We start from the raw sequence: 26402 nt of genomic DNA on the forward strand, positions 1-26402 counted from the left end.
ATACACACACAGATGGCGTGCTTAGTGATAAAGAGTTTGAGGAAAGGGTGATCCTAAAAAGATCCTTAGACTGAAAAATGTCAATTTATTGATTGAGCAGGTCTTTGATGTATAGCAGTGTATTTATTTTGTGTCAAATGTTTCCAACAATAAAGGTTCTCTGTACTTGATGTTAATCAGAGTGTGTCAGTTTTTGCTAGTACTTTTATTAGTCCTTGTTAGTACATTCGATGATTAAGGGCACTTTTATTTACAAGGACCCAGATAACAAAAAATAGAGGATAATCCCCGTGTTATGCCTGATTCCCGGCAAATACAGTATGTTCACCTGGGTTCAGTACCCGGTGAGCTTATTGGTTTATAATGCAGTTCACTCTATTGTCCGGTAAGTATTTATAATTTCCGCTGTGTATCGGTTTAAATACTTTATCAGCAAGGTACTGTTTATTACTTATGTAGCACAACACTGAGATTAGGTAACATTCTCCTGATCAAAAGCACTATGTACAGGAACAGTTTAGATATTGGTGGAGTGCTGGATGTTATGCTTGGATGTTAATACTTGGATATAATCACCAACGTTAGAGATTGGGTGGTCAGATATAATAATTGGATACAGTCATTAACATTTAAGGACTGGGTGGTCTTATTAATTCTGGCAGTGTTGCCTCTATCGTTGCCACTTCACAATTATCTCTATAAGCATGTCTAGGGAGAACCTTGCATGGTACTAATATAAATATTATACAGGCAAGGATACCCTCTGCTGCTTAGATTAAGATTTTAGTATGGTGATCCCATGTTAAGCATAACCCATATAAGGTAAATCTGGGTGGTCTGAGTGGTCTTATTAATTCTGGCAAAGTTGCCTCTATTGTTGCCACCACAGCTATCTGTGTGAGCAGGTTTAGGGAGAACCTTGCATAGTACTGATATAAATATCATATAGGCAAGGGTGCCCTCTGCTGCTTAGATCTGAAACTTAGTATAGTAATCCTATGTTCAGCATAACACATATAAGATAAATCAAAATAGCTAAATACATCAAAGATAATCCCTGCTAATTGACATTTCAGTTAAGGTCTAAACCGACATATGTTTCACCGCACTTAAGCAGCTTTCTCAAGGCCAACCAGGGTGTCCTTTGCAGGAAATATTTATTAATATTGGGCCACCAATCAAATGCATTATTTTTGGTCATGTGGTATTGTGGTGACGTCAGGCTCTTGTGCTTCCTTAATTGACATCCCCAGCAGCCTATCATGGGTCTGCATTACTTTGTAGGGATGATCTGGTTTCTCTCAAGCATCATTGATTGTTCAGGGCGTATGTCAGTCATTCTAAAACCCGCCCTCCCATGATGTAGGGCGGCGCGTCACGTGATCGATAGGACCCATCCATGATCCCCTCTGTTAGATCACGTGATCGGCGCCGTCCTCCCAAGTATCATTGCGGCGCATCATGTGGGTGGCGTCATCCTCTCCCACGTCATTGCGTCCCGTCATGTGACCTGCGCTGTCCTCCCTACGTGGTGTATCACGTGACCAGCGCATCACTGTTCACTGACGTCGCGTTGCGTCGTATCCCTGTTGGGTCACGTGAGTGGTCATCTGACCTCTCGTCTGTTGGTGTCAGGTGGTGCTGAAGCACCAATCCTTGGCTTCCTTTAGTTAATCCGGAAATTCAGAGTGTACAGCCCCAGCCCTGTATTGAGCATGATGAATAACTTCATGGAAAAAACGTAATAGAAATGTTCATTCTTTTAAGTGATCAAGTTTGTGTTTCAGGTGTATTATGTTTGTGTAACGTACATGACCTCTGCCATTTATTGTAAACTGTTATTTAGTAGAAGTGTTTTAATCACATATGTTAGTTCTTTATTATCCATACTCCCATTGTGAATATATTTGAATATTTTTCAGCCCTGTGGTGAGCATGCCATATAATATGATATACTATGTGGTATCAAATTACTCTTATGTTTGTTGTACTTGGATTTTTATATATAGGACATATTTATTTGTATATTGTACCCCAACTTCTATCATTAATTAGGGAAAGATGAAGTTGTTCAATAAAAAGATTATTTATTATGTGTAGTTGTTATTATTTATTCATATTCTCCATTCATCCATACAGTAAAATTTATTTCATCACAGGTGTTCAGATGAAATTTGGACAAATTATTAATTGTATTTCGGAGAGACAGTGTATATTACCTATCATATTTTAGTCAGATTTATTCAAATTTCACCGGTCCATTTGGAAATCAGATCAAATAAATGGGTATTAATACTGTATAAAATGTGCTTTACATATTAGGTCTGTATTGATTTATAAATGATAAGTGTTTTTCTTGGGAAACGTTGGTGTTTTGGTTATAAAGATAGTGATAATTAAAATTGTGATGAATTAATGATGAATTTAGATTAGTGAAAAAAGGTTGTGAATAATTTGGTGTGAAATATTGTGATAGATGAGTGTTGAGAATATTGATTCACTGTGAAATCAATTTGATTGATGTGTCACTTATTGTGAAGAGAAAAGTATTTCATGTTAACCCGGGTATTGGATGTGTGTGAAAGGAGTGGTGGTGTGGAAACTCGTGAAGAGAAAGAAGGAGGAACATTGTCCTTTTTTCTTCTTACCCTTTCTTTAACTTATGAAAGGATTCGATGGCCTGTGGGGACCAAACTTCCGGATTGGCTCCTTTGCGAGTCAACTCTACAATGGGGGCGACAATGTCAGAAAACGAACGGATGAATCTCGGATAATAATTAGAGAATCCTAAAAATCTTTGGATAGCCTTAAGGTTGGTGGGACGAGCCCAGGCCATGATGGCCTGAACCTTACTGGGGTCCATGGAAAAACCCTTGGGAGAGATGACATAACCCAGAAATGAGACTTGAGAGATTTCGAATTCGCACTTTTCGAGTTTGGCGTATAGTTGATTCTCACGCAATTTCTGAAGGATCAAGCGGACGTGTTGCCGATGTTCAGGAAGTGACTTGGAAAAAATCAAAATGTCGTCTAAGTTAACCACAGCAAATACCCCCAGGTAGGGCCGGAGAACCTCATTGATAAAATCCTGAAAGACTGCAGGAGCATTGGCCAAGCCAAACGGCATTACAAGGTACTCGTAGTGGCCTGAATGCGTATTAAAGGCAGTCTTCCACTCATCTCCTTTTCTAATCCTGATGAGGTTATATGCTCCTCTAAGGTCGATCTTGGAAAAAACTACCGCCTCCCGGATTTGGTCGAACAAGACAGAGATGAGTGGTAACGGATAGGAATTTTTTATGGTAATTTTGTTCAAGGCCCGAAAGTCTATACAGGGACGTAAAGATCCATCTTTTTTTTCAACAAAAAAAAACCCTGCGCCTACGGGAGACTTAGAAGGACGAATAAATCCTTTTTCAAGACTCTCATTTATGTATGAATCCATGGCCTGGGATTCAGGTGCGGAGAGGGCATAAAGGCGTCCCTTGGGCAATCTGGCATTGCGGACTAGGTCTATGGCACAATCGAAGGGACGGTGAGGGGGCAACGTATCTGCTTCTTTCTTGGAAAAAACATCGGCAAAGTCTCTGTAGGGTAAAGGTATGGGAGACAAAACAGGAAGAACAAGACGAAGAGGAAGGGAGAGACAATGGTCAGAACAGGAGGGGCCCCAACGTGTGATTTCTCCTGTGGTCCAATCAATACTGGGATTGTGCTTCCTAAGCCATGGTAACCCCAGGACGAGTGGCGTGAGAGGACAGTGAAACAAAAAAAAGGAAATCTTTTCCGAATGAAGAGCCCCCACCGAAAGCTGAAGAGAAGGAGTGCATGCGGTAACACTGCCGTTGGAGAGTGACTGACCATCAAGGCCACAAACCGACAAAGAATTGACCAAGGGAATGGGCTCGAGCCCCAACGAATGAAGCAGACTCTTGTCAATAAAATTGCCGGCTGCGCCGCAATCAACAAAGGCAGTGGTATCGACAGTGCAGTTATTACAGGAGACAGAAACCTGAATAATTATCGAGTCTAGGGGAGAAAAACAAGATAGGCCCAAGTGAGTTTCCCCAACCACACTTAGGCCCTGTCTTTTCCCGCCTTCAACGGGCAGACAACCGCACGGTGACCCTGGCCTCCACAATACAGGCAGAGACCCTTCAGCCTCCTGCGATTTTTTTCTGCAGCTGACAAACGCGTAGCCCCAATCTGCATGGGTTCGTCACCAGCAATCTCCGAGGTTTCCCCTAGTGAAGATGAGGGAAATATTCCGGACTCCCTCTCCCTCTGGCGTTCCCGGAACCTCCGATCTACCTTGATGGCTAATTCCATAATTTCATCAAGGGAGGTCGGGGTAGGGTAGTGAACCAATGCATCTTTCAACGTTTCAGAAAGACCAATTCTAAACTGGCTGCGGAGTGCTGGGTCATTCCAACCAGAATCAATGGCCCACCTCCTAAATTGGGTACAATAAGCCTCTGCGTTACCCTGACCCTGCCGTAGTGCCCTCAGGTTGGCTTCGGCTGAGGCAGCACGGTCCGGGTCGTCGTAAAGTAACCCCATGGCAGAAAAAAAAGCATTCACAGAGGTAAGGGCCTCAGACCCTGCGGGAAGGCCGAAAGCCCAGGTCTGTGGGTCCCCCTGTAACAAGGAGATAACCATTCCCACCCGCTGGGATTCCAAGCCGGAGGAGGCCGGGCGGAGTTTAAAGTAAAGCTTACAAGATTCCCTAAAGTTAAAAAACTGGGAACGCTCCCCGGAAAACCGGTCCGGGAGACTCAACTTGGGTTCGGGGTTTCTGGATGAGGATAAGACCCCTTGCACCCGTTCCTCTTGTGAGTTCACCCGGAGAGTCAATTTCTGGAGCTCTTGTGTCAGAGTATGCATCTGTCCCGCCAAAGCGTGACTAGCGGCCTGCTGGGCCGGATCCATGACTGCTGACTGAAAGCTAGGTGAAGTATAGGCCGGCTATAATGTTAGGGACACGGGAGATCTCGCCAACCCTAACTCCGTTGTCACCTCTTGGAGTTGGCGGATGCGTGCTAAGCTAACCTTCACCAATAATAGCCGCGTTCGTGGGAGCCCGTTAGTCAGGCTCCCACCCCGATGCCACCTGGTCTTACTAGTGACAACGCAGCCGCCAAGGCCCGAGGTAAACAAGGGGAAAGCTAACTAACAACAAGAGGCGAGAACTACCCTGCCCTACGGAGGAGGGTGCCAGTGGATAACACACAAAGCTGGAACCCCCTAGGCAAACGCTGTTGGCAGCGGGTGAAACAATACACAGTAGCCAAACTGACAGGTGTAACAATACACAAGGTGCTGACACAATAAGATCTGCTGATGGGTGTAACAATACACAGTATGATGACACAATAAGAATCTGCTGACGGGTGTAACAATACACAGTATGATGACACAATAAGAATCTGCTGACGGGTGTAACAATACACAGTATGATGACACAATAAGGAAATAGTAGTACTGAGACCAAGAGTGGGAATCTCCCAACTTATCTGGAAACAGGAGGATCTGCAGGCAGGAGCAGGACAAGGATCCTGGAGGCAGCTGGGACCAGGTCACTGGAACGGGAGCCAACGCTGGGTAGGAGCCTGGAACCGGGAACACTCTAGACACCAGGTCAAGAACTATAGCCGGCGTCTGAGTGTCCCGGCCAGGCAGTTTAAATAGCGCGCCAAGCTCTATCCAGACGCTGCGTGCGGCGTGGTATCCACCCCTTCCTCCCTGCGGCCGCCAGGCGTCCCCCGTCGCCTTGGCAACCGCTGCGGCAGGGGAGGAAGGGGTTGCACCCGGGCTGCCTGACGCCCGTCACTGTCCGCCGGAAGCTCCCGGCTGGTGACGCGACGGCGTCGTGGTAACCCAGCAACCGCTGGGACGGAGCTAGTGGAGACTGCCGGGCGAGCGGAGGCGCTGCCCGTGCAGCTCCTAACAGGGACCCGCTAATTCTGACCCCCACCCAGTTCCAACGGCTGCCAGTTCTCCTGCTGGAGTCACAGAAGTTTGTGTTCGAATCCAAATAGCTGGGCCTTCAATTTGATACCAGGATGGTCCATATGGGTCAATTCGATCCGGAGATATTGCGGGTAAATTGGTCAGTTGGTACCAAAGATATAGCCGGTTAAACAATATAGCCGGTTAAAGGGGCGGGGGAGAGGGGGTGGTTTTCTCTCCCCTTCACACCAGAAAATGCAGGGACTAGGCTGGTGTGCAAGGGGCCAACCTGGGAATGATCCTGGGACCATATTTCCAGGTAAATTTCTGCATTTTCTGGTGTGAAAGGGGTATTATTTCAAATAGCTTGGACCTGCTGAATACAGCTGGGCAGCCTCCCGAACTCTGCCCGGCTGTCAATGGCTGTCACTTCTGCCCGGGGTTGGCTGTCCCTTAGTAACCATCAGCATGTATTCCCCATTGGCAATGAGCATGTAATCCCACATGGCAATGAGCATGGAACCCCTGGCAATGAGCATGGAACCCTTGGCAATGAGCATGTAGGTAAGCATCACTTATGTAGCATAGGGTCTTATTTTGGTTCATTCTTTCTGACAAAATCCTTCTTAGATGGACAAAACCATGTGCACTGCAGGGGGGGCAGATGTAACATGTGCAGAGAGAATTAGATTTGGGTGAGTAATTTTGTTTCTGTGCAGGGAAAATACTGACTGCTTTATTTTTGCACTGCAATATAGATCTCACTTTGAAGTAAAACCCCACCTAAATCTAATTCTCTCTGCACATGTTACATCTGCCCCACCTGCAGTGCACATGGTTTTGCCCATCTAAGAAGGATTTTGTCAGAAAGAATGAACCAAAATAAGGCCCATAATGTTTAATAGACATTATGGTGTTTGGCATAATATGTAATGGACATTATGATGTATGGCTTAACAAGTAATGGGTATTATGGTGTAAATTTTTAATGCACACCTTTGGTGTGAAATGTCCCTGGTTATGAAGCATATTGTGAATTTTGCCTTAATCTGTGTGGCATTATGTGAATTTTGGCAAAATCCGTGTGGCATTATATGATTTTTGCAGAGAGACTGCATCTGGACTTCACTGACGATCGTTTTACCGGAAGAGGCTTTCTCAAGGTGTGCGTTGCAGTCCAGATGCAGTCTCTTGGCATCCTTCGCAGCGGGATTCCGGTGAAAGCCTCAGGCTCCTTATGTGGCCGGACAGCCAGGTACTCTTCTGCTTCTCCTCCCCGCTCTCTCACCCCCCCAGCTGCTGTTTGCCTCTCCTTTAAGGACGGGCACCATTCTTGATCTATCCTGCATACTCCACTGTCCCTGTCCTCCTTCACAGCCGGGCTGCTCGCCGTGTGCCGCTCATCCCCCACTACTACGACATTGTTGTATGTGGAGGACAGCAGCGCACATTTGACCACCAAAAGGGCTGTACCTGCACTATTTAAGCTTTGCTATTTGGAAACACTCATCCACCCTGATCTGTGCAAACCTACCCTGCGCTGGAGATTCCTCTCTTCAGGGGGGCAGCCAGACCAGAGGGGACAGCAGTTTTTCATACCTTTCCTCCTAATAATTCCCCCTGCAAATAGAGCTCACTCACAATACCTATAAGAGCCCGCCAAATTATTTTGATGGCAGCTGACAAATCGTGGGACTTGCATGATAATTGAGAAGGGTGACCTCTCTAAGATGGAATGCTAATCCCCTACTTTTTGTTACAGGTATATATAGTCGGGCAGTAGCAGCTCTATTAGGGAAGTTTTTTCCTTTCATATCCCGCCAAATCCTAAATAAAATGTGTTTTCCCACAATACCTCAGAAGCCCACTGATTGACAGTGGAAGCCGGCAAGTCTTATTAAGGGTATTTGACTAAAGAAACAGGCAAGGGGACTTCCCTGTAATACATCAAATAACCCATTTTTGCCATAGGTAAATAAAGTAGGATAAAAAACACACATCCAGGACCAACAGGGATATTTCAACCTATACTTTATCTCTCTCCCGTACTATCTGTCTCCCACTCTCTCTTTTCTTCTCCTTTTTCTCTCTCTCTTGCCTCCTTTTTCTCTTTTCTTTTCCGTCCTGAGGGTAGGAGGAAGAGCAACCCTTACTTTATGATTTCAGAATTATTCAAGTTTTATATACCTGTACCTGCACCAAGATTCTTTAAAAATGGTTTTCATATAAATTATTTGATTATCCTCTGCTGCGGAACAAAACAATGGCATATTTTAAGAGCCATACACATTCATTTATAACTGTCTCACTTGAACTAAACATAGTCAACTGTAGATACCGCTTCATATAGGGTTAAAGTATACTTTGTGCTTAATTATTGCTCTAATAAACACATCTAAATAATATATTTTCTTTGCCTCATTCAATTCAAACAACAGGCTGGAGTTTTATCTCTCATCAGACACAGTGTTTCTTCGCAATAAACTCTGTGGTAGCCACTGTTTGATACATTTGTTATTCATACCTTGTGGGAAACTGATCTGTTGTTACATTTGTTACATTCCTCTAGGCTGAACCTATGAGAACAAACTTTCTCTCTCTAGCTAATAACTTAATATTAGCATAGAGATTGGAGGCAGAACCACTTAGAACCCTATATTTGTGGCATACCAATGTAACAAGTGTTTTTGATTTATATTTAACTTTTGTTTAATATATTAATGTCCATATAAGAGTGCCCCAACAAAAAAGAGTATTTTTCTTCTTTCTTTGCAAGTATAATGGGGTCTAGTATTTTGTTGCATGTGTAGAAGTTGTATATGGTGTGGTACACTACACTCAAGGGCACGCCCCCTTTTGAGTGGCCACACCCCTTTTCCCATGTGCACCTTCGGCACGCGCATAACTACATCCTTCACCCTCTCCTATCATGGTGCCCCCCATGTCATTTTCTCCTGGATCCGCCCCTGACACCTGTATATTTACAACACCATGCTCCAGCACTGATTCTGTTCTCTCCACTGCAGGCTCACTCCGCACTGACAGCGGGGTTAGCCGGCTTCCTCCGTCCCTGCTGCCAGCTTCTATAGCGCTGTCACACGTTGTTAGCGTGGTTGGCTCTATGCTTCTCCATACTAAATAGAACTATGGGGGTTATTCTGATTCACTCGGAAAGGCACAATCACTCTCTAATGGACAAAACCATATGCACTACAGGTGGGGCTGAAGAGAGGGGATGCAGTTAGAATACCGGCGGTCGGAATCCTGGCATTCAAAATCCTGATGCCAGAATCCCGACCGCCGAAATCCCAACACTTTCTCCCTCTATGAGTGTCCACGACACCCATAGAGGGAGAATAAATTAGTGTGCCGAGTGTAGCGAGGCAACTGGCCCGCTGCGTGGCGAGCGCAGCGAGCCCGCAAGGAGGGGCGATCCACGTCCCCTCCTTGTCAGGATTTCAGTGGTCAAGATTCCGGCATCGGGATTTTGAATGCCGGGATTCTGACCGCTGGAATTTAGTACCAATCCCGAAGAGAGAGTTAGATTTGGGTGGGGGGTGTACTTCAAACTGATATCTATATTGCAGTGTAAAACTAAAGCAGCCAGTATTTACCCTGCACAGAAACAATAAAACACCCAAATCTAACTCTCTCTGCACATGTTACATCAGCCCCACCTGCAGTGCATATGGTTTTGTCCATTAGAGAGTGATTGTTCCTTTCCGAGTGAATCAGAATAACCCCCTATGTATGGTGTTTATGATGGTAATGAGTTATATTTTAGCCAATGATAAAAGCTATTTCTGGAAAAATGCAACGAAGATTGACATGTTATAATGTGTTTTTAGTTTTTCTGCAGGACTATGTTTTCATCATAAGCCCTTCCTCTGTGTGGACGCAGTTGTAAGTTATTATGAAATAATAATTGTATTCTATGTAATTACACTTTGTTGTTAGGGCTATTCAAAGTGTCGGCTTCTGCGATAGAGGCCATGTTATTGGCGACAGGATGTATGCGCAGTACAGCATTCACGAAAAATACCCCGATGGTGCTGTGGATACCCATCACAGGGACAGAGCTTATCACAACCTCATGCGATAATTGATACATCCTTGCGCTGTAAGCAATTATTGCATTGCGAGTTTAGCCAAAATATTCACATCGCATTTGCATGCTCAGATGCGGGAGTATGGGTCATTGGGTCGACAAAATTAAGGTTGACATACACTGGGGTCAACAGGCCTTAGGTCGATACAGATAAAAAAGGTCCACATGCCTAGGGTCGACAGGTTTAAAAGGTTGACACAAGCATTAGGTCGACATTGGGAAGGTCAAAATGGGATTTCACTGGGTGTTTATGTCCCGAATGTAGACATAGGTGACATGGACACCGTATCGGTGCACCGTGTTCCCTCACATGGCTCGCTGTGATCACCATGCTTCGGGCACACTATTATATATTCCCTCCATGCCCTAGTGGATGGTAGGGCATGAAATACCTCCTGTCGGCACACGTCAGCTCAAAAAAAAACCATGTCAACCTTTTGACTGTCAACCTTCCAAATGTCAATATAATGCTTTTGACTGTGTCAACCTAAGGCTTGTAGACCTTCAATGGTTTACCCAATGTATGTCAACCTTAATGGCGTCGACCTGACAACTGTAAACCAGATGCGGATGGTGATAAATTGGCCCCTTAAAAAGAAGAAAAGGTAGACAATAGCATATACAATCTCACATAATGGCTTACAATAAGGCATCGCATTACACACCTTTAGTAGGTGAAATGAATAAACAAAATAAAAAAAAATACAAGTACATCAGAAAGAAATAAACCTCTGGATAAATATCACACAGTAACAACCTATTGTCAGAACAGAACAGGACTGAATGTCATTTAACTCTTTTCAAACATGGATATAATACTAAGCATAAGCAGATGGAGCAGCTCTCAATGGAGCTGCTCCTGGCAATATAATCGCCGCTGCACACCATCCGACAGAAGGGGGCGCGCGTGCACAATACGCTCATGCACCCTGGTCGGAGCCCATCCGCTGTCGGCTCCCCGCAGCTACCCCAACACCACCAACACCCCCCCCCCCCCCCCCCCCACCTCCCCTGGCAGCCCCAACTCGCCCTGCCGATCTCCCTGAAGCGGGCAGGGAAGCCAGTCCCAGCCGCCGTGCTGACTGGGACTCCTGCCGCCAGCCTGCACCAGCTCAGGACATCTGGCGATCCTGCAGGCTGGCTTCATCTGAATGAATGGTGATGTCGCTAGGTGTGTAAATTATGTCAGCTTGTTCAGCCTTTTATATGACATGTATTTTATAAGCTGTAGTGTGAACCCTTTAAAGGTTTTACAATAGTTGTTACAAGGTGTTCGCAGCAATACTCGCTTATTTAATCTTTGAAGGCCAATAAAAATATAAGCTGCACTATATAAAAAAAAACACCTGTGTACATATAAAAATGGATTCATGCACATAGTACTATCGTTGAAAAAAAAAAAAAATAATGGATAAACACAGCACAAAACAGATAGGGGGAAATTTACTAACAAAAATTTGTGAAAAAAAAATCGTATTTTCATACAAAAATATGATTTTTTTAGGCGTATACGTATTTTTGGCATTTACTATGCCAAAAATTATTTTTTTCATATTCATATTGATGGGACATTGGTATTTGTATTTACAAATACGAATGAATGCCCCATCGATAGAATACGCCAGGAATCACCATTCAAAAGAATGGTGGTTCCTGATTTACTAAGCGGACGTTTTTTCAATACTAATTAGTGTAAAACGGCCGCGAATATACGGCAGGAAAATACACTTTATTTTCCTGTTGTATTTGGCTTTAACCTACACGGATCAGTCAGATCCGTGCAGGCATCAGTGTAAAAAAATAGAGAAATAAATAAATAACGGTCCCCTCCACAGCTGTAACCAGCATCAGGCTGAAAGAGCCGGGCCGGTAATAAAAAATTAGGAAACCAGGCAAATAGGGGTTCCCCGATTTTTTAAAACCAGCCCCAGGCTCCAGGTCCAGGGCTGGTTCCCAAAATACGGGGGACAAAATGATTAGGGGTCCCCCGTATTTTAAGAACCAGCCCCAGGCCAAACCAGCCAGCAGGGTAATGTCACAGCCGGGAGACACTTATTATATGAGGTCCCGCGTCTAAAACATCACCCTACTACAAGTCCCAGCACGCGGGGCATTGAAGGGCCCGCTGGCACTTGTAGTTCCACAGGCACTTGTAGTTCCATAGTCAAATAAACACACACAGACACACAATAAAAATAAAACTTTAATACATCCAAAGCCCATACATACTGATACTTACCTATCTTGAGCCTGTAGGTAGGTCCTTGGGTCTTGGTCCAGTGTCCTGGTACGGGTCCATGTCGGCGAGAAAGTCGGCTCCTGATTGGCCGCTAGGTGGCCAATAGAATCATTCAGAGGAGAGGCGCAAAAGATGAAACATCTCTGCGTCTCTCCTCAGTCCAATGCGGGGAGCTCCAGGAATCGCCGGCATGTGCCAGAAGACCAGGACTACGTCAGATCAAGAGGACAGATGTTCGCAGGAGGACATGGGTGAGTTGGATTTCCTTCCACAGGTCCCCCATGGATTTCTTCGGACCCGGACGCCGCCACAGACGCCGCCGACATGGAGCCAAACGCCGACATGGACCCGGACCAGGACACTGGACCAAGACCCAGGGACCTACATACAGGCTCAAGATAGGTAAGTATCAGTATGTATGGGCTTTGGATGTATTAAAGTTTTATTTTTATTGTGTGTCAGTGAGTGTTTATTTGACTATTTTTCTTACTGTGGTACTACAAGTGCCAGCGGGCCCTTTAATGCCCCGCATGCTGGGACTTGTGGTTCTCCAAGTTCCAGCTTGCGGGGGAGGCTTGCTGGGACTCATAGTTCCACAGTATTAAACAATAGTTTTATCTTTCTTTTACACTGAAATCAGCCCGTTGACCACCGCACAGTTTTGGCTGCAGGACCTTATATAATAAGTGTCCCCCGACTGTGACATTACCCTGCTGGCTGGTTTGGCCTGGGGCTGGTTGTTAAAATACGGTGGACCCCTAGTCATTTTGTCCCCGTATTTTGGGTACCAGCCCCCGACCTGGAGCCTGGGGCTGGTTTTAAAAAATCGGGGAACCCCTATTTGTCGGGTGCTGGTTACAGCTGTAGGGGGGACCCCACACCGATTTTTTTTATCTGCATGTTACAACGTGCAGTAGTGCCCCTTAGTCACATTATGCAAAACAATAGTATCCTTTATACAAGTTCCGCTAAACAGTAGTGCCCCTAATACATAATGGGGGATATTCTGTTTAACATGCAGAGCTGCGAGGTTCATTGCGCTGTGTGCCATTTTCTGCCCACCCGCCGTTTGCATATGCTGCTGCCCCTCATTCGCAGGGAGAATTCCCCCACATGGCTGTGAATGGATGTTTAGCATAAACATCCATTCGCAGCATATGGGGAAAAACCCACATCAGATGGTCACCGACCATCGAATGATGTGGAAGGCACACACAAAACTAAGACACTCTGAGGTGTCTTAGTTTTGCGTGTGTTCTCTAGGAGAACATGGTGGACAGCTGACATCCGGTGGCACATCATGCGTTGACCTTTTCAACATTTTGACCATTTATCAATGTCAAGTTGTGCATGTTGACCTTCTGCTGTCAGCCTTACGATTGCTGACCTAGACATTGTCTTTGAGCTATACCACACCCATATACACACACATGAAAGCAGTGTCGGACTGGGGCATGAAGGGCCCTCCAGGGAAATGTACTCATAGGGGCCCACTGAGGGGTGTGGTCATTTGTTGAAGGGGTGTGGCCTCCTGACCAGAGAGGCGTGGCTAGTCATTATAGGTGCCAAATGTGCCTTTCAAACAAGGTCAGTCTCACGGAAATGCAATAATAATATACAGATGGTGCCATCCCCATCATTACTGGAATTCGCCAGCCGCTGGGATCTGGTGACTGACAAATAGCACAACTGTGGATGCGATATATGTCTCACACGCTCGCGCGTCCATATCCGGGTATGGGGTGCGCGTCACTGACGCACATGCGTGACATTCCTACATCGCGGGGTGGCGATTACCACGATGGGAGCTGCTCCAATGAGAACAACTCCATCTGTTCATGTTGCTTTGTGGACAGTGCCATAGTTCTATGAATGTCCAATATCATCCAAAGCCACTGATTGCCATAGTGTCATATTTTTGCAGATCTGTATCTGTGCTGGAGTACAAGTGTTTACCATAAACACCGGTACTCCTGCACAGATACAGATCTGCAAAAATATAAATTAGACTGAAAGTAACAGTGAAATACATTCTCCATAGAGACTTAAAAGAAGAAGCTAAAAAATAAAGTACAGTAACAGGGCTTGTCCCTGTTCCTTTATTTTCCAACTTCTTCCATCAGCCTCGGCCATTACACTGACACAAAAGTGGTGCAAATACTAGGGGCGCAAGGGTACAACATTTATGAAACCTGCTTGTGCTCCAACAGTGGACTGTGGGTCCAGAGTAGCAGCCGGGAAGCTGATCTGGGAGCATGTACCGCCGGCCATCTGTTCCGTGCACACTGGGTAGCTTAGCAGGTGCCGGGCGGGTCTGGCATTTTACATCATGACGCCGCGGACGTCATGACAACGTGGGTCATGTGATGTCTGTCTGTCTGCCCGCCCGCTGTCCAGTGGTGTAGCTAGGTGCCACGGTGCCTGGAGCAAGGGCATGTTTTGCGCGCCCCACACATGCACCCCAGTATATACCCTCGCACGCAAATCCCAGGTCACGCACCCCAGTATATACCCCCAAATGCAAATCCCAGAACACGCACCCCAGTATATACCCCCGCATGCAAACCCAAAGGTGGCGATACCCTGCCCTGCAATGACGCGGCAGCCAGGTATTCGTACAGTGCATTACAAAATGCGGTAAAACCCCCAAAAATGGGGGTTTTACTGCATCTTTAGATTAGTACATCCACTCTACATAGAGTAAAGAGAGATAAAGTACCAATGAGTCAGCTCCTAACAGTTTTAACAAAACACAGCCTGTAAACTGACAGGAGTTTAGATCAGGGGTGGCCAAAACTGTCCTCAGATCTACTGATAGTTTATGTTTTCAGGTAACCTGTGAATCTATAGTAGCAATGAATGCAGCATTTTTGAAAATGTGACAGTTACTAATGACTACAGGTGTGCACCAGCTAGGTGATTTGGAACACTTAGAGGCAGATGTATTAAGCCTGGCGAAGAGATAAACTGGAGATAAAGTGGAGAAAAAGTGGAAGGAGATAATGCACCAGCCATTCAGCAGTGTTTGAAAAATGACAGTTGGAAGTTGATTGGCTGGTGCGTTATCTCCTTCCACTTTTTCTCCACTTTATCTCCAGTTTATCTCTTCACCAGGCTTAATACATCTGCCCCAATGTCCGTTGGTAGAGGACCTGTTTGGCCAGCCCTGGTTTACAGCCCAGCGAGCAGGTAGGCTGTTGTTCTGTGAAAACATCCATTCCCTAGCACCCGCTCAGAGGAGAAATCATTCAATGTTTACTTACCACTGAATGATTTCTCCTCCTCTTTCTGTCGCTCGTAGCTGCCGCATAGCCAAGGACTCACTTGGCGGCTGCGGGGAAAACAGAGGCTCCCGGGCGGTCGCCAACATAAGCAGACATAAGCACACCTAGGTTTTGCTGGGCACTACCGGCATTTTATTGGGGACCCACCATTTTTTTGGGCATACCAATGAAACGCTGGGGACCCACTCCAACAAGCCCACCCAGTCACTCAGCCTTGCAAATACAGAAATTTGCCAAAGGCTCTCTCAGCCGGACCCTGCACATGCGGATTGCGGGAAAAGGATTCCCCAAACCATTAGACAGCGGCTGAATTTATACAGGATTGTGAAACTACAAGGCTTTTTGTTATAGGGGCAGAAAGAAGATTTAATAGATCTCTCTCGTAATGTAGTGTTCCAATCAATATAAAATATTATATACACTCTTACTTAAAATACTCTCAGTTACTCTGACTCCACTAAGGCAAGATGGTATCCATTTGCAGTTTCATCCCATGATGGGTGCAAGTTCATGACAGAACATACCATGTAGGTGAGTGGAGACCCTGCACCCATAGTTGATAAAGAACTCTCTAGAGTACCACATCGGCAGCACTGCACAAATCAGTGGGGAATTGGTACTGCAGCCAGGTTGCCAGAGACTTGTGCTGTGCAGTAAACTCTGGCCGAGTATTCTGACTTGCACCGCCATGTAGAGAGGATATGTGCATGCTGTACATATGTAAATGTGAACACAGTCTAAGTGCCGGCAGGGGGGCGGTGATGTGGCATTGGGAGGATGGCACAGTCTAGCCAACAGAGGCCTGTCCAGACTATTTAAGGGACGGGACTCGTTGGCTGCATGATGCCACACGCAGCAGCTGAAACCCAAAACATGGCGGCTATATATCTGCATTCACAAGCTAGGATGTACAAGTTTGCAATTGCTTTGTGGTGAGGGACCTGGCATGTGGGGTGGCCTTGCACTGTGCTGGGTAGACCCCTGCATGCTAGAGAAAGCCGTTGTAATTTTATGATTTATCGCAGAACTACAACTTAAGCTGAATTAGGCCCATGGCCTCCTACCTAAGTTGCTACAATGAGAAGATAATGTCTGACCGTATGTCAGCAGATGCCAAAGTTGATCAAGTACTTGATAAAGACAAAGTTGATCTTGGTGTTGATGTAATGATGGCAGTTTGTCAGACCATCATTTGGCCATCTAGACTCCAGCTGGTTAAATGGTTTCCAACATGAAGATGATTTGTAAAAAAAAAAAAAAAAGACCTAATATAAGAGTAACTTTTTATCGATTTTTCATAAATTGCTTTTCCATGGGGAGAGAAGAAGCTCACAGGGGGCTTACTTATTGCTCCAGTCAGTTACAGCACATACTACTAAAGAATAAGAAATACAATAATAGATGATAGCAAAGAGGAACAATTCTGTTTGAGGTCACTCTCTTTGGCCTTGTGAATGCAACTTGGTTTATTTCTCCTCCACAGTTATCATTGAGCATAAAGTAGAACATGTAGTGTTCCAGGTAATTCCTGCCGTTCAGTAAGTACAGAAAATATTTATAATAAAGACGGGACTGGGAAGAGGAAAGGTCAGAGAGGGAACTACAGTATAAATGTTGAATGGTTTATTTTGCACTAGGAAAAGAATCCCCTGAATATTTGCATTTATGGCACCATAAGAACCATTACGAACACTAATGTGACAGGTCTATGTCATTGATATACAAAGGCACTTAAATATTTCAACTGACATGGCGCTATATATATATTAACACAAATAATAATGAATTAACGTGAATACCAATCAGTGCCAGTGATGCATTGGCACGTATAGATATAACTGGGTATTCAATCCCGGGTCATGACTGTCGATCTGTCCCGACAGCCGTGACCCGAAGCAGCGGCTAAAGCAGGACTCGGAAGAGACCAGGCTGCAGTGCAGCAGGAGACAACTTGAGCCGCCCACGCCAGCCAGCTCTGCACGGTGAGTTATGCTGTGCTGCCGCTGGCACTGTGGGGGGCATATCTGGCACTGTGGGAGGCATATCTGGCACTGTGGGGGACATACCTAGCACTGTGGGGGCATACCTAGCACTGTGGGGGGCATACCTGGCACTGGGGGCATATCTGGCACTGGGGGCATATCTGGCACTGTGGGGGCATATCTGGTACTGTCTGGCACTGTGGGGGCATATGGCTTGCACTGGAGGTATATCTGGCACTGGGGGCATATCTGGCACTGTGGGGGCATATCTGGTACTGTCTGGCACTGTGGGAGCATATGGCTGGCACTGGGGGCATATCTGGCACTGTGGGGGCATATCTGGTACTGTGGGGGGACATACCTAGCACTGTGGGGGCATACCTGGCACTGGGTGCATATCTAGCCCTGGGGGCATATCTGGCACTGCGGGGGCATATCTGGTACTGTCTGGCACTGTGGGGGCATACTTGGCACTGGGGGCATATCTGGCACTGTGGGGGCATATCTGGCACTGTCTGGCACTGTGGGGGGCATATGGCTGGCACTGTGGGGGGCATATGGCTGGCACTGTGGGGGCATATGGCTGGCACTGTGGGGGGCATATCTAGCACTGTGGGCATATCTAGCACTGTGGGCATATCTGGCACTGGGGGCATATCTGGCACTGTGTGGGCATATGTGTGGCACTGTGGGGGCATATCTGGTACTGTGGGGGCATATGTGTGGCATACGTGTGGCATTGTGGGGGCATATATGGCACTGGGGGCATATGTGTGGCACTGTGGGGGCATATCTGGCACTGGGGCATACTTAGCACTGTGGGGGCATATATGTGTGGCACTGTGGGGGTAAATTATATCTGGCACTGTGGGGGCATATATGTGCACAAGCCCAAACAAAAATGTCATTGTGTTTTAAAGTTTTGTCATGTAGCCACTCCACTCATGCCATATGACCATGCCCTGACCATGCCCCCTAACCATGCCCATTTTCCACGGCACAGTACCACTAAGACATTTTTTATACTTGCACCACTGGCGCCCACCGCTATTTCCCCCGTCTAAAATAGTGGTGGGGATTGAATACCCCCCTTAAGGCCCCCATACACTATGCGATTTTGGGACGATTTCATCCGATTTCGGCACTTTGTGCCGATAATCGGATGAAATCGGCCCAAAATCGTAGGTATGTGACATTTGATCCGATCCGATGCGCGGTCCCGTGCGCATCGGACCGGATCAGGGAGGTCGGACGGTCTGTACATACGATCACGTCCGACCTCCCTGTATGCATATGCCTGCCACCTGACAGGCATATGCATACAGACACCGGGGGAGTAGTGGGGGCGGCCAGCGGCAGCGGTGGTGGGGGCGGGCAGCGGCAGCAGTGGTGGGGGCGGGCAGCGGCGGCGGGGACGGGCGGCGTTTGCGGTGAGCGCAGTGTACTTACACATAGCAGCAGCGGCGGGGACGGGACGCGCAGTGGCGGCTATTATATTTTTAAAATACTTGTCAAATGACCGGCCGCTCTCTGATTGGCCGGAGAGCTCTCAGCCAATCAGAGAGCGGCCGGTCATTTGACAAGTATTTTAAAAATATAATAGCCGCCACTGCGCGTCCCGTCCCCGCCGCTGCTGCTATGTGTAAGTACACTGCGCTCACCGCAAACGCCGCCCGTCCCCGCCGCCGCTGCCCGCCCCCACTACCGCCGCTGGCCGCCCCCACCACCGCTGCCCGTCCCCACTACTGCCGCTGCCCGCCCCCACTACTGCTCACCGCCCTGCAGCTCCCCGGGGTTTTTTTTACATGGGATAAATCGCATGCGATTTATCCCATGTAAAAATGGCACATCAAGTGCCAAATTGTATGTGAGCCTCCCGGGCGGCTCGCAGGTAAATTGGGTCCGACTTGTCCCTAGGACAAGTCGGCCTAATGTATGGGGGCCTTTAGACTGCAATTTAGATTTGAGCTATGACACAACCAGCTCAAAATCTCTCTGCGCATCTTGCATCTGCCCCACCTGCAATGCAATGTGGTTTTGTCCAGGTGCACAGGAGTAGATGTGAAAAGCACAGTGGTGACGTGTGCAAGAGAAGTTACCCTTAGCATGCAAGCAGCTGCTACCTGTAATTTTAAAGCATGCACTTGATAAATGTCCTATTTTTATAATAACACTGAATTAAAGGTATCAAAATACATTCACACCCTTTTAGAAATAATACATTTGTATATTTTTAATCTGCACTCCAGTCTATTCAACTGTATTTGATAGATCTATTTGAGATTTGTTTTATCCCTATAGTTTCATTATTTTCACAGAAGGGTATTTTACCAATTTAATTGCCGAAGCTCAATGCATTGTGCACATATACTAATGTATTACTTTTTATTTAGAGAATGTCTGATGTCCTCTAAGAATAAGGGCGTATTGCGTATTAACTAGTTGCCACCCTAAAGGATTAGAACACACAAGTGGCGCCACTCATCCATTCTCTCTCTTTTTCGGCAAGTGCAATGAAGACTGCTGTCCGCAGAGCCGGACTTCCGTGGGCAGAGAGCTCTCCATTGCTATTATTTCTATGTTTGTGTGTGTGTATGTATATATATATATATATATATATATATATATATATATATATATATGTATGTAATTGTATGCATACATTTTCCTTTGCATTGTTTATGCTAAATTGATCTATTTGGTGTTATGTTAGATATATAAACTATGCATCCATGGCAAATAACGTCACCAAATTTGCAATATGAAGCATTAGCACATTCAAAGAAAAGGATCATGTATCTGTTGCACATAGATCCATAGACCCCTGAATCATATATAACATATTTTAATAATGCATCGTTGCATAGACCCTAAACACCTCACTCCATCTTCTGTGCAAAGAGGTTACACAGCATCTCTTCTGTTTAGCACATAAAACACCAACAGAGATTTTCATGCAGAATTTGCTCCAGTTGGCTGCTGTTATATAAAGAATAATAGCTTCCAAGTTTGAATGCACCAGCTTGGAAGAACATTAAGTGGAAATCATTAATTCCCAAGGTTTTGAGAAGAATAGCCCAAAAGCACATATGTAACATTGAAACAGCAGCAACACAAATCAGAAATGAAAAAGCACAACTCATAGACACCGAGGGAACAACAACTTCTCAGCAGAAGGCCTAGTACATCAGTGTAATAAATCCTATATTCATTAAATCTGCAGCAAGTATGTACTATACTCTTTTGTGCCTGTTCATAATGTGCGAGGGAGAATATACGGAGAAACTGGTGAACATAAACATGATAATGTTCCTCCGTTGGCTACTCCTCTAACATTGTATTAATGTTCTAGTCAATTAAGAGAATGCCATGGAGTCCCAGGGTCAAAAGACACACCATCAAGGGCTTGGCAGAGCAAAACAAGATACACTGTACTCGATGTCTCAAATTAAGCAATTCCCACTGATAGGGAATTTAATTATTTTATTAATTTAATGGATTTTTTAATTCAGCTTGCCTTGCTTCAGAAACTTAGAGACTTGCTTCCCACTTGTGCGTTGCTAATAGTTTCTTCATGTAAAGGAGTTTGGCATCTAGCACAGTACAGTATCTATAACTGCAATAAACTCCAGCAATATCCCACTGGGATATACTTCCACTAAGAAAGAGAAGCTTGACAAATAAGTAGCTAAACATTACTACTATGCAGATACAGTTTAATGTGATGCTAGATTTATAACAACAAATATTACACAACCAGGCAGAATCAAACTCGGGGGTTAGTGGGATTCGCCGTAGGCCCTAGTGACATTTGACCCCGTCGACTTTTTTAGGTGGGTACGGCCTGACGGAAAATTTAATGTTTCAAGAAAAATAAAGAAAGGCTCTCTTTTTTGTCAGGGCACTGTTTAAATAACAAATATCAAAAAGTAATTTAACAGTATTTCTTAAATATTTACTAATAAAGATTAAATTTTAGTACACTTCATTGATACAAGGGAACATCCCAATTATTGCAGTTATGTGTCACTAGATAAATTACTTACCACAAGGGGGGTTTTGTGAATTGATAACCTTGCCGGTCCGACTGTAACTCACCTTACTGTTAAATTACCTTTTGATATTTGTTATTTAATAGTGCCCCTAAAAAAAGAGAGTCTTTCCTTCTTTTTCTTGAAATACTGAATTTACTCTCATGGGTGCACTTCCACACCTCAGATTTAGTGAGGGACCTAATCTATACTCCCTCTTTATTTAACTATATTGTGGATCGAACATACTTTTTCTTCATCTATCTTAATAACTAGAGACAGGATTATATGCATTTGCATATTTGCATATGCATTTGCATATTTTGTCCATTCTCACTGGTTATTGCATATTTTACCTAAAATCTAGTGATGGTGCATATTTTAGGCCCTGCCCCCTTTCCATCCGCGAGTCACAGCACTGCTTTGCCCTGCTGCTGCTGGCCAGGTAGTGGTAGAGTATGCAGCCTGGGGCAATATGTGCGCAGTGTGGGGAACCTTTAATGTACGCTATGTCTGACACTCTAGGCCAGTGTTTTTCAACCACTGTGCCGTGGCACACTAGTGTGCCTTGAGCTGTTCTCAAGTGTGCCCCCAGATCTAGAGATGCCCAAACCAGTTTACAGCAATCACCAGTTCAACTGCTATTTATTGGTCTCTACTTTTCATGTAAAGGGCCAATGTATTTTAGTTTGTTACCAGTGTGTTTGTTTTTTATATGGGGGCCAATAGATTTTTTTTTTCTGTGGGGGACAATGTGTTTTGCCCTGTGGGGATCTCATGGTGTGCCTTAGCAATTTTGAAATCGTATTTAGTGTGCCACAAGGTAAAAAGGTTGAAAATCACTGCTCTAGGCTGCCAATCCATGTTGATAAAAGTCAGTCGGGGCGGATGCCATTACGAAGCTCCTGAACCTTTGCCTGCCCCTGGCCTGGGACTTTACACCAAGAGACAGACTTCTGCAGCAGAGGAGGCGGGCAGAAGGGTTGTGACATCACACGGCGTGGAGGAAATGCCGTGTCACAGTGAGTATGCAGCGCAGGGAGTAAGCCTTCCACTGCGCTGCCCTCACACGCTATGCTGACATTTGATCCATCGGCGCTGGAGATGAGGGTCCGTGTAGTTGATGCAAGAAGAGCTTTGGACGCTGCAGTCTGCTGTAGCAGCCAGGGAGAAAGCAAATCCTGGGCCTATTTTTTAGGTTTATTTGCAACTAATTGTATGCTGATTTTTAAATAAATAAGTAAAATATTTCTTTTTTTATTATTTAATGTAGCATATTTTAACACTTTTCATGCATATTTAAAGATTTTTTCATGCATATTTGCATGCATATTTTAAGCTTTTTTGTTGCATATAATCCTGTCTCTATTAATAACCAACCTGTGCACTGGTCCATCTCCCAATCCCCTTTTCCCTCCAAGAAGAAAAATGTAATGTTGACAGGCAGTCAGTAGCAGGAGATTGACCTGGCAACACAAGCATCTGCTACTGACTAAATTAAATAATTTGATACAGTAAAATGTTCATATGTTTCTTTTCCTACTTTGGAAAAGGCATACTGTAGCTCAGTTTTTAAGGATCCAAATTACAAGTGCAACGGGAGTTATCCCTGCTAGATTTTGAATAACTGTAATGTGCCTCCACCCAAGCCTCAAAGGTTATGTTCCTCAGGAGTAGGGCCAATCCCCTGAGGTCAATTAATATGCAGTGGTAATCAATATAGTACATAGCATGTAACAACAATTTCATTAGTATATGAATTAGACAGGTAATGATGAATAAATAAGGTTTTATTTTCTCAGGAACTCTTCTTAAGGTGCCCATACACTGCCTGCGACGTCTCGCAGCAGTGTACGGACACCCGATGGACTGCAAGCCGCCGGGACCTTCCGGCGGCAGGGACACATGCGATCCGTTGTGATGGATCGCATGCGTCACTGCTTAGCGCCCGCCCCAGAACGGGTGGTCGGTTGGCCAGCCGGTCCGACCACCTAGTCGGGTCCGATTTAACGGGCCGATTGGTCGCAATCGGCTGAAATCGGACCAAATCGCCTTGATGTGTGCCCAGCATTAGTCCTCGACTCCTTTAAATGAAATCTCAGATTAACCAGAAAATGTAAATGAACATTAACATACTTTGTCACAGAACATTTATGCACACAGCATTGCTTGTAGTAATTATCATTTCTCAATTACTGACACTAAATAACCACTTTGACCCTTTCCTGAAGGTAATTCTCTTACGGCCACCTACCCCTTATAGCTTCTCTATGCCCACATCACCTCCCCCAACTCTTAACACTCACACACATGCAATATTAGTTTTCTGAGACTATAGTTTAAGAATGGCAATTACATTTCAAATTATTTGAGATCTCAAATTATCCCTTTTTTAGTTTTGTAAAAGTGCACTTTACATGTTAACTCAAGCCCGGGCTGAGGATGTCCTGCAGGAGTTCGGTCAATGGCCGATGTAGTTACTGTATTAGTCAAATTTGAGGCACATGGTGGCTATACACCCATAGTCCTGCAAATTACGTATATTGTACAGCTGCTTAGTAGTTTGTGTCTATTCATGGAACGTTCTAGGTATAAAACACTCCTTACTGCTGGTCGCTGGTTAGATAACTGAAGCCATTGATGACTGTGAAGAAGTAATAGGCAATCCTGTATATTTAGTGATGATAACCTGTATACTGCAGCTCCTATTATACCCCTTTTACACCAAAAACCCTGGTCGGACCCTGGTCTTTGAACGCTGGAGTTTCCAGGGTCTAACCCTGCTTTATACACCATTTACACAGCACTTCGACCTGGGTCCGACCCAGGTCTGCGCTGTTTACACTGAACCTGGGTCAGCCTGCTTTTCCCTATGGATGCCAGGGATTCCATGCTTGTTGCCAAAGAGATTACATGCCCATTACAATAGGGTGGCAATGGGCCCCCAAAGGGTACATTTTATCCCCCCCCCTTCCCCCAGGGTGCTGAGCATCTTCAAGCCGATACACCAATTGTAATATACTGAAGAAAGACGTGGTTAATGTCCACTATAAGTCAAGCAATAAAACAGTGAATTCAGCAGGGATAACACTGAGAGGAAGGGGGGGGGGGGGGGGCTGCTGCAAATCTGGGGGTGTCAATAGTTTTCCCCTATAGTTTAGTGGGAACACTATGTATGCAGGTTACAGTGACACGCTGCCTGGCCAGTGGGGAAAGTGCACAGCACAGAGCATGAAGAACTTGCAGCTGCTTTTTGCAGCGTGGTCGACTCTTTCAGGTCCCCCACTCCCTACGCTGAAACGCCGCTAAGGCTCAGCTGCGTGTCAGGCTGTCAGCACTGCGGGGTGGGCAGCTCTCCCGAGCGGATGGGAGCAAACTACCTGTGCCCCACTCCCTACTCACAGCGTACGGCTGGAGCTGGCTGGCTGTGTTCAGTGGCTGCTCGGCGCTGTCTCCCTGCTCTGCCGCCAGCCTCCACCATGGACCACGCAGCCTCCCGCCTTCACTTCCAACTGTCACTGCAAGTACCTCCCCCTACCCCCTGATTGGGCAGCGGCTACTCGGATGCAGCCCCCCTGACTGCCCGTTCTGCTTGTATGTCCCAACCCGCAGCGGGACCATTTACACCGGCCTCTACACGGGTCCTAACCGTGTTCTACCCAGGTCAGGACCTGGGTAGAGGACCCGTGTAAATGGACACGGGTTGACCCCATTTACACCGCCGGTGATCCGGGTCTGACCCGCCGCTGACCCGGATTTTTCGGCGGTGTAAAAGGGGTATTCGTCTCTGTCTATGGAACAAGGCAGTGTAAGAGGTCAGTTTACTTTCCTCCTTTCTCTGTGCTCTCTGATAAAGAACTGTCAGGGGTGTTCAAGAGATGCCAGGTCTGTCAGTCATATGGAAGCAATATCCAATCAGGGTAATATGATGGTTTGGAGCTGCAGAAAGGGGGTACTATCACTAGTATAACAGCTGTTATTTTGCCCCAGCCCAGGTGAATTGTAGGATCAGCTGTGCAGCACTGTACTGCTTTACAGGATAAAATGTCCAGCAAGCATATTGACCGTGCCTGGCTCTTATACACATTGCTGTATACACTGTCCAACGAGCATATAGGCTGTACCTGTCTAATGGTGTGTACACACGGTCGACATGCTGCCGTGCGATGCGAGTCCCAATGCGATCTGATGGCATCGGGACTCACATCGCACGGCAGCATGTCGACCGTGTAAGAACATGAAGGAGAGCAGAGGACAGTACCTGTCACCAGGGTGCCGGGATGTCAGCGTGCTGCGACACCCGGGGCCGCGGCACATCAAACAGCTTCCCCCCCGCCGTGAAGACATCAGGCCACACCCCCCGCCCTCCTCTATATGCGGACTTCTTCCGGGTCATCAGCCCTGCAGCGCAGCCCCAGGAGAAGCCCCTCTCCCTCTGGCCGCCGAAGCTATAGTGAGTATTCAGGCACAAAGACTATATAGTGCAGATCTGCACTATATAGTCTTGGCTGCCCTCACTATGTCGCTGCCGATTTGCGCTCACTCGGGAGCGCGCATCGGCAGCGCATCGGGCTCGTAAGCCCTGAAAAGTACACAATCGGTATACGATATGGCTTCCGATGTGCACTATATCGTCAACATCGGAAGCCATATCGCACCCGTGTGTACACACCTTAACTCTCCCTGAGGTAGTTCAGTTAGTGAGGGGAGTCCTGTGACAGGGTGCTGCTCTATGTGGTAATTAGGAGTCTGTATAGACAGAAGGGATGACTTAAGGAGCCCATACACGGTCCGTTGTGAATGGCTCCG

The sequence above is a fragment of the Crinia signifera genome, chromosome 2 (genome assembly GCF_055691185.1).
Source record: "Crinia signifera chromosome 2, ASM5569118v1, whole genome shotgun sequence".
In the NCBI taxonomy this organism is placed as follows: domain Eukaryota; kingdom Metazoa; phylum Chordata; class Amphibia; order Anura; family Myobatrachidae; genus Crinia; species Crinia signifera.